The following is an 8,433-nucleotide window of genomic DNA, read 5'->3' as shown; positions in this document are numbered from 1 at the left end:
GGCACATTTAGCTTGAAGATGCCTTTTGGGCTGAGCAAGTGTGACGAAGCCATACTACTTGGACTACATCTGAACATAGCGCACTCAATGCATTTTCTGCTCGAAATATGGCAGGAATCTTCACAACTTTGTTCAAATAGCACGTAAGAAAAGATATCGAACGCGTCATGTGCCTATACTCAAAATGCAGAGTTCCATGGCAGGCTCTTCTGATTTCTCCGTGTGTGCCGCACCACGTAGGCCTTTAATTGGGGGCAGTTTTGGGCCCGTGGGGGGACCCACGACAGGAGGCATAGGCTTACAAATCTCTCTTTGTGTCCTTGGTGGCCGGTGTCTTGGACGAATCTTCCCAAACTTCTCTGCCAAACTCTGACGATGTGTCCCAAAATTCGTGCACATCACCTCTCGTTTTTAATACATAGACTTGTTTTTTTTCTCTTACGGTGTATCAAGCTGAACAATTTGGTAGGCGAACCTCGCATTTAGCGTTAAACGCAGTCTCTACCTCTTCGAAGGGAAGTCCGTGTTCCATCTGCTTGAAAACAACGTCACATTTACTCACTGTCATTCGGGTCCGTGCAACCCATAAGGCGGTTTTATTTTTTGCGGGGCAAAATTTACCAAGCGGAGTACGAGCGCAAACCGTGTTTTACCCCATCAAGGGTAAAACAGTTGTGTGGAGGACGACAAAATTCCGCAGGCGTAACTTCCCCCACACCCTGGCTAGAACCGGTTCCGCAGCCGTCAGGATCCCCCAGGAAGTCTGTCAGGCGGGTTTCAGGAAGAAAACAAACGCGAGGGAAAACGCTTCATTCGCCGCACAATTAAACGCCTTTATCCTTCCGATCCTTCTTCGGCAGACCTGTAGTGGCCTTCCTTTGAGTGCATTGACGTCTCTGACTAAGAAATACCTAATATCCATGCGAACGTCTCAGGGGTCTAAACATGCCGCAAATAAATATTTGAAAGAAGCATAGGTGTTGACTAGTAGAAACGAAATGTGCCTACAATGGAAAGTCCGTATTTGAAGGCAGACCGAGGAATGTTTTCCGGAAACTCGATCATGGACGTGGGTAAGATGCGGCAATCTTCGTGGCGCCTGTCCTCGAAGGCGACGTGTGTCAGGAAGATGACAAGGGACGGAGGGGTTTCGTGCCTGCGTAGCGCAAAACATAGACGCAGGAAGCAATAGCATTGAGTTAGTCTAGTGGGTTTCGGATCGGGCTCGCATCATTAAAGATACTATGAATATAAAGAACGTTTTGTTGATTAAAGTATTACTGTCTTCGACGTCTTTATACCAGGCTTTATCCGAAACTTCAATTAAAGTTCTTCAATAACTGAGATCTAGAGTAAATACATGACTCAGCGTCAAGTCCTCAGCCGCTTGGAGATTTCTCTAGGATGCTGCAAAACCTGGTCTGTGTCATATGCCGCCGCTGATTTAGGGCACCACCTGGAAAAACGTATGGGCGGTTGTAGTGTGGCCTCTAGTTTTGTTTGATCGCATCCCTTGAACGCTAACTAGAAGTTACAACTGAAATAAAAGTTTGTGTACTGCCCAGTACTTCGTCCCTCCTGACCATATTACTTCACTGTGGCGTGAAGATTAAGAAATTTTTAAGGTTTTTCTGTTTTTTTCTGTTAAAAACATAAGTCGTTAGAGTACTGAAGCTGAGTGAGCTATAAAGGAAAATTAACATAAGAAACAATGTGTATTTTACTTTCTTCGTCAATTAGAAAGAAAAATATTTGCATGGAGATGACGTTTTACAGGGCATGTGGTGACTACAGAATGTGAGAACCGGTCGTTAGTACGCAAAAAATGATGCTTTCACAAAAACCGATCTGTCCCCTAGAATTAGGAAAACCACGAATGACGCGCGAATGTTCCTCGGTGTACTGACTCCTTTCATGAGGAACGAATGTGTGAAAACATTCATGGATAGGTATATGAACTGACTCATTAACGGGGAAAGCAGCCACATAATACCACTCTACAGCTGTACTCTGCTCTACTGTACTGCCCTCTAGTCCACTGACCCCGCCACTCCACTCCTCTATATTGCGCCACTCACTGTAATAAACTAAACGCTCCTCTCCTCTCTTCTACAATGTTCTCATCCGAATTCTTGTACTACACTCTGGCATTCTCTGCTCTCCCATACATACTGCCATACACGCATAGATCTGCTCTGCCATACTCTGACATAGTGTACTATACTACACAATGCTTTACTATACTCAACTCTGTTCTATTCTACTCTATTATACTCTATATTCCATTTTACTCTATTCGCTCTGCCGTACCGCACAATTACCGTAAATAGGGGTAATGTTGTTGAACAATTCGTGGTCTTGACACGCCAGGTTAAGAAACAGCGTAGCATTTGGATGACGACGCAACCACGATAATCATCGAATCATCAGCAGCTGCCGGAGGAAGGTAATTGAAAAGGATACGTAGATAATCAAGGGAAACAAAGTACTTCATCGAGAAGAAGTTGCACGGGAGCTGTTAAGAACAGCGGCATAGTTTTACCGCCCAATATCTATGGCTGTGTATTTATATGCTTGCTAAAGGCTTCTCACGAAGGATTTTTGTAGTCTTACAAGCCAATAAAAATTGTCATTACCTTTATATGCCGATCATATTCGTCGTATGAAATAAGTACAGAAGTATACTGTTATATTTTACTCATACGAACAACCCACGCTAGTCGGGAAGATGGTTCAACAGGGAAGGCTTGTGATCATGTCCTACTGTAAAAAACATTGCTCGCCTTTGCCGGTCCAGATCAACATTTTTCCTTATTAACTCCACCTCTACGCTGAGCTAAGGGCAGTGAGAGCATTTAATTACATGCATGTCGGCATTAAAAAGTCCACGAAACGATTATAATCGTACATAATAACTACAAATCAAAGTTTCTCCTTAGACTCAAAGAAAGCGGCTTTTTTTCTTAATAGAACTAAGAACCATACTGTAGGCTTTTCCGACTTCCATTCAATCAACCGGCGTTTCGAAGCGTCTCCTATAAACCCTGCCCTTCCGCCTACCCCGATACTGCATGACCGGGTCGTTGTTGGAAAAATTGTGCGTTATAACACATATAGGGCTCCTGAAAAACTGCGCAATAATTTCAATGCTGTGGAAAACTGCCACATGATTGGAAGCCTCGCGGTGTGCGAAATGATCGTGTTGATAGCCGCTATCTGAATCGTCATTACGCATTCACCGGGACACTTTTTGCAGCTCGGCTGAAACACTCGCATGCGCACTGAAGACACCACATGAAGTTTCTTCGAACTTTAAATGGCACAATTTTTGAATTTTCGGAAGGTTCAGAATGCTGGCAAGGACGATTACAATAAATTCATTCATCAATTCATTCTCCAGAAACATTGCCGAACCCGTAAGTAATGACGCCCACTGCAGCATTGTTTAGGTTCATTAAAATGAAATGATTACCCCGACGTAACGACATCCTCAGGAAAGATGTATTCGTTAAAAGCAGTACCTCTTTAAACCGAAGATAATTTGTTCTCTCGGCGTAGCATTAGGTATCCGAAAACACGGCGAAAGAGTAAGATTTCGAATAAAGAGGCTTGGTTAAACGAGAGGATATCGCAAGCCGAATTAACACCTTTGTCCTTAAGGCCAAAAGCACCAACGACCTGGTGCCCAGATTGTGCTACAATAATTGAAAGTCTTGTTGTACAGAACTTTTACCTAACGCTTCACTACGGTATGCCTCACAACCAATTGCATATTCGGCACTTTCAACCCCAAATGAGTTCCCGCTGTCTTGTACAAGTTCGCAGACAGAACCGAGGGCTCTGACACTCTGTGTAGATGCACAGTGGACAAAACTCAGGACATTCATGAATAAGATAAGAGACGTTTACTTACAAAGAATCGGCAATGTGGTTGTCGAGTGGATATTGGGGAGCCATGCCAAGGACCGTGTAAATTTTACGGCGGTAGGAGAAATATCTTATGGTGGCCTTGTATACAACCTGCAAATAAATACTTCAGCAAATGCACCATAATGTTTAGCCGGAAAGCCGGCGCCAGAACTTGCTGAGAACCAATAGAGTGAACTTGAAAATCATAAACAACAATTCAGCCTTGGTGACCATAATGAGCGGCGCGGGCTGAAGAGACAGTGCTGAAGAGAGAGTTCGGCAGGACCAGTCCCATCAAGTGCTGGAATAATAAAGTGCGCTCGCTTTTTGGGAACCCTCCAGCGCTTGTGTCCCGCAGACATATGTCCAGGGCGTCGATTATTGGGGCCCTATGCCGCTTACCTTAAGGGTGGCCAGGCAACGCCTTATATTCTCCAATGTGGCGTAAGGGCTGTGCACATTCAACATGCCGAAATGATAGATTTTATCTTCCCACAGAACTGGGAAGTTCTCTTTGACAAACTGCGATGTCAGGGGGGGGTGTAACGTCTGTTCCCTGTAATTGTAGGGGGGGAATATTAGCGAAGCCCCATGACTATTGTTTTTCAGTGTAACTGCACGCACACACACACACACACACACACACACACACACGCACGCAAGCACGCACGCAAAAACACGCGCGCACACACACACGCACACTAGCACACACGCACACACACACCCGCACACACACACCCGCACACACGCAAGCATGCACGCACGCTCACACACCCACACACGCACAAGCATGCACGCACGAACACGCACAGACACGCACACACGCACGCACACACACACGCACACACACAGAGGAAGAAGACGACGATGACGAAGGTGGCATCGCCACACAGTGAACAGGCCCGTTTATTTTCGCACTGTGCGCGAAAATACCCTCTTTTTGCGTGCATGTTTTGTATCTTTTTGTTCGTGATTATGTGTTGCATCGACTGACACAAAGATTGCGCCCATCAAGGCCACCAGACCATCGTAAGTGCCACAAACAGTCCCCTACGAGACAGCGGGACACCCATCAGGCCTAAAGTTCCGGCTACTGCGCTATCAGGCCTAAAGTTCCGGCTACCATTCCGCCCACCTCACCGCGAAGAAATTTCGCATTATCACGGATTCTAACGTTGCTGTCCGTGAATTGAATCGTCCGTTTTTTTTCGAACGCTAACGGTGACAAATATCCTGACCACAGTACGAGACATACAAATGGAAGGATTAAAAATCCGCATTGTTTGAACTCCGGGACATACTTCCAGCGCAAGGCAACCGCATGGCTCATGACGCTGCCAGGGAGAGGCTTCAATCACCTCCCAAGTTGCCTGCCACGCCCGTCCGCCCCCCCCCCCCCCCCCCCCCCCCCCCTCCAAGCAGATTGGCAACTTCAGCTACGGCTCCTCAAGAAAGGAAGCAAAAATCGTTTGCAACATGAAACACCGGCTTGCATCCTAGCACCGATCAAGCTCTTCTCGCGTCCGGGTGAGGTATTCACGAATAACGTGCATGCAAATGCAGCGTATACACCGCACATTATACATAAGTGGTCAGCCCCAGCAGGCTCTCAATTGCACCGATGCCCCCACTGTAAGAGTGATGCCATACCAAATCTCTTCCACTTAATTTGGATCTGTCCTGTATTCGTCTGTAACTGCCATCAGCTGCTACCTGTAGGTCCTGCACCTGTGACTGAACTGGAGCACGTTATTCGTGTCCGTGACAACCCCACTACTTTAGAAATAATAACGCAATACGCCCTTGAAAACGGCCTCCACAAATTGGTGTAGCGGTCTTAGACTGTCTCGGACCGTCCAATGTCACCAGCGACATTTCCACTGACTGAGTGAACTGTGCCTTCTGTGAATTGGACCTCAAGACTAGAACACTGTACATTGTGTTAATTGTGACCGTTCCCTTTCTCCTCTCCCTCCTCATCCTCATTTCTCCACAGGCCATCATGGCCTCTCATCTTTAATAAAGTGATTCACTCACTCACTCACACGCACACACACGCAAGCACACGCGCACACCCACACACAGACACACACACACACACACACACACACACATATATATATATATATATATATATATATATATATATATATATATATACAGTCGAACACGGATATATCGAACTCCAAGGGGATCGCGAAATAGTTCGATATATGAGAAATTCGATATAAAAATATGGGCTCTGAGACCTCACCTATGGCGGAGGATCACTTATCGATCGTCACATTCAAGAATGACAACTAATTCCGCACTCACGACGCAACAGGTCGCTTTATTTCGGTGAAAAAAAAATCGCTGATCTTGGCCTGCTTCTTCGTACTGGAAATGAAATTAAAGACGCTGGTCTCAATCTTCTCGAGGCTGCACAACTAGAAAATTCCAGCAGTACGCTGCGCCTTCGCACACCATGCACAACACGTACGCAAAAGAACAGCGCGCACGTACCACAAGAACTTTGAAGGTAAAAATTCCAAGGCTCTCTGAACGGACTCCAACAAAGCGCTCGCGATGGTCATCTCCGAGAGAAACAGTGATCTCCGAAAGGTGCGGGACAACTCGCCAAACAGCAGCAACAGCAGCAAAATGCAAAAGAAAGAGTATGCCGTCAGCGCCTTCGTTCCCTCTTCCCTTTCCCGAGACGACATCGGGGGAAGACAGACCCAGAGAGAGAGAAAAAAAAAAACTCTTTCGGCAAGCCGGGAACGTACGCAGCCGAAAAAAAAAAAAAAGGACATGCGCAGTCGGGGCATCCCTACGGGCTTGTGTGCCTACAGAGATTTAGCATACCGGGCTCCGTGCGCTAACGCTACGGCGGCCGGTAGCGGGGCCCGACTGGGCAAACGCAAATTCGTTCCGGTAGGGGGGATTAGTTCCGCGAGCCAGTCTTCGCCATGCCCGCGCATTCCTCCACATCCTCCTCAACCTCAATCGGGGGTGCAGTGACCGCCGAAAAGCACCTTCCAGCTCCCGCGGCGTTCGATATACCCAATCTCGGGAAAAATACGGTTCGATATAAACGTACGAATTCCTATACTTTTACACAGAATTTTCAAGGGGATAATTTATGAGTTCGATATAGACAATAATTCGATATACCCGTGTTCGATATATCCGTGTTCGACTGTATATATATATATATATATATATATATATATATATATATATATATATATATATATATAGACTGAAAAGATAAAAACTCACACAGAGCGCGACAAAAATAAGGTTAGTAGAGACAGAGACAAACGAGAAAGACTTAGAAAATAAAAATAAGGTTACTGACGTTTCAGGGAGAGGACTCCCTTTCTTCAGAGTACCTTCAGGGTACTCTGAAGAAAGGGAGTCCTCTCCCTGAAACGTCAGTAAACTTATTTTTATTTTCTAAGTCTTTCTCGTTTGTCTCTGTCTCTACTAACCTTATATATATATATATATATAAATATATATATATATATATATATATATATATATATATATATATATATATATATATATATATATATACATGAGCGGGTAGACACGTAGGAAAACGATGATTCAAGTAACGTTTCGACTGGGTCCGGTCTTCGTCGGAGTAAACTTCGCTAATTAAGCGCGCTGAATATATAGGCACGAAATGATAAGCTGACGAATAGTTTTGCCACTTTGCAGGTAGAAATCAACACACGTAAAAAAATAATAATAAAATATTAAAAAATACAGAACTTTTACTGAATATCAAATGGGATCAAGGGGGATCAACACCTGCCTTTTTGAAACAAAATGACAACGTTCGGGGATTGCAGCTTAGCACTTTATAGGCAAACACATCAGGAGCGGTATATAGATATAAAAAAGCAAAGATGTCATTGTTACTGGAAACATTTCATATCGGTTCCGTAAGCGCAATCAAGCCAATAAATCGGTAAAGCCGCTTTAAAACTGGTGGCGCTGCTTCTACTTTTCCAATAGGGATAATGCAATGACGCCCGCATATCACGGCAAGAGGCACGTTAACTTTCCTACACTTTCATTAATGCCGCGTTTAACTGCATTAAATTTATGAATTAAAAAAGACTCACATACTTCTCTTTCGTGATGCGAACGGAAACCTGATTCCAGTATAGTAGCCCTAATTTTTTTCGAAAGAGTGACCGGGAATATTTACATTCTGAGACAAAGGATGCCCAGGAGGGGAACATGCGTGCGTCCGGTGGTTATAAAAGCGGAGCCTGGAAGACGTCTGTGATGTAATACAGGCTCTTCTAACGATCCCCAGCGTTACGGACGAGAGAATAACGAGACAGGACACCGGAACATGGAGAAAAACTGAAGATGGCACGCTTTATAGGGTTTGGTAGTCGCAGAAACACGCGGAGTAAGAAGCGATGGAAAAAAAACTAAACAGGGCTGCTAACTAAAAAGAAGCACGAGTCCGTTTGAACGGAAGTCAAGTTGGCCAACTGCAACAGTCTCACGTGTTGG

The 8,433-nt window shown here is 45.0% G+C and overlaps 1 long non-coding RNA gene across 1 annotated transcript in view; it reads right to left on the bottom strand.

Annotated features, from left to right (window-relative positions):
- Nucleotides 1–1,014: 1,014 nt before the first annotated feature.
- LOC144164002 (uncharacterized) overlaps nt 1,015–8,433 on the bottom strand; it is a 28,304-nt gene continuing 20,885 nt past the window's right edge. Inside the window, exons 3-4 of the long non-coding RNA XR_013320989.1 lie at nt 3,914–4,020; nt 1,015–1,156 (exon numbers count right to left, since the gene is read on the bottom strand). This is a non-coding gene — a long non-coding RNA (uncharacterized LOC144164002). The remainder of the gene's footprint in view (nt 1,157–3,913; nt 4,021–8,433) is intronic.

This window comes from Haemaphysalis longicornis, unplaced genomic scaffold (genome assembly GCF_048455015.1).
Source record: "Haemaphysalis longicornis isolate Haplotype H1 unplaced genomic scaffold, Haemaphysalis longicornis Haplotype H1 scaffold_13, whole genome shotgun sequence".
NCBI classification, from domain to species: Eukaryota; Metazoa; Arthropoda; class Arachnida; order Ixodida; family Ixodidae; genus Haemaphysalis; species Haemaphysalis longicornis.
Note: the sequence above shows the minus strand (reverse complement) of the source record. Positions and strands in the feature narration are given on the sequence as shown.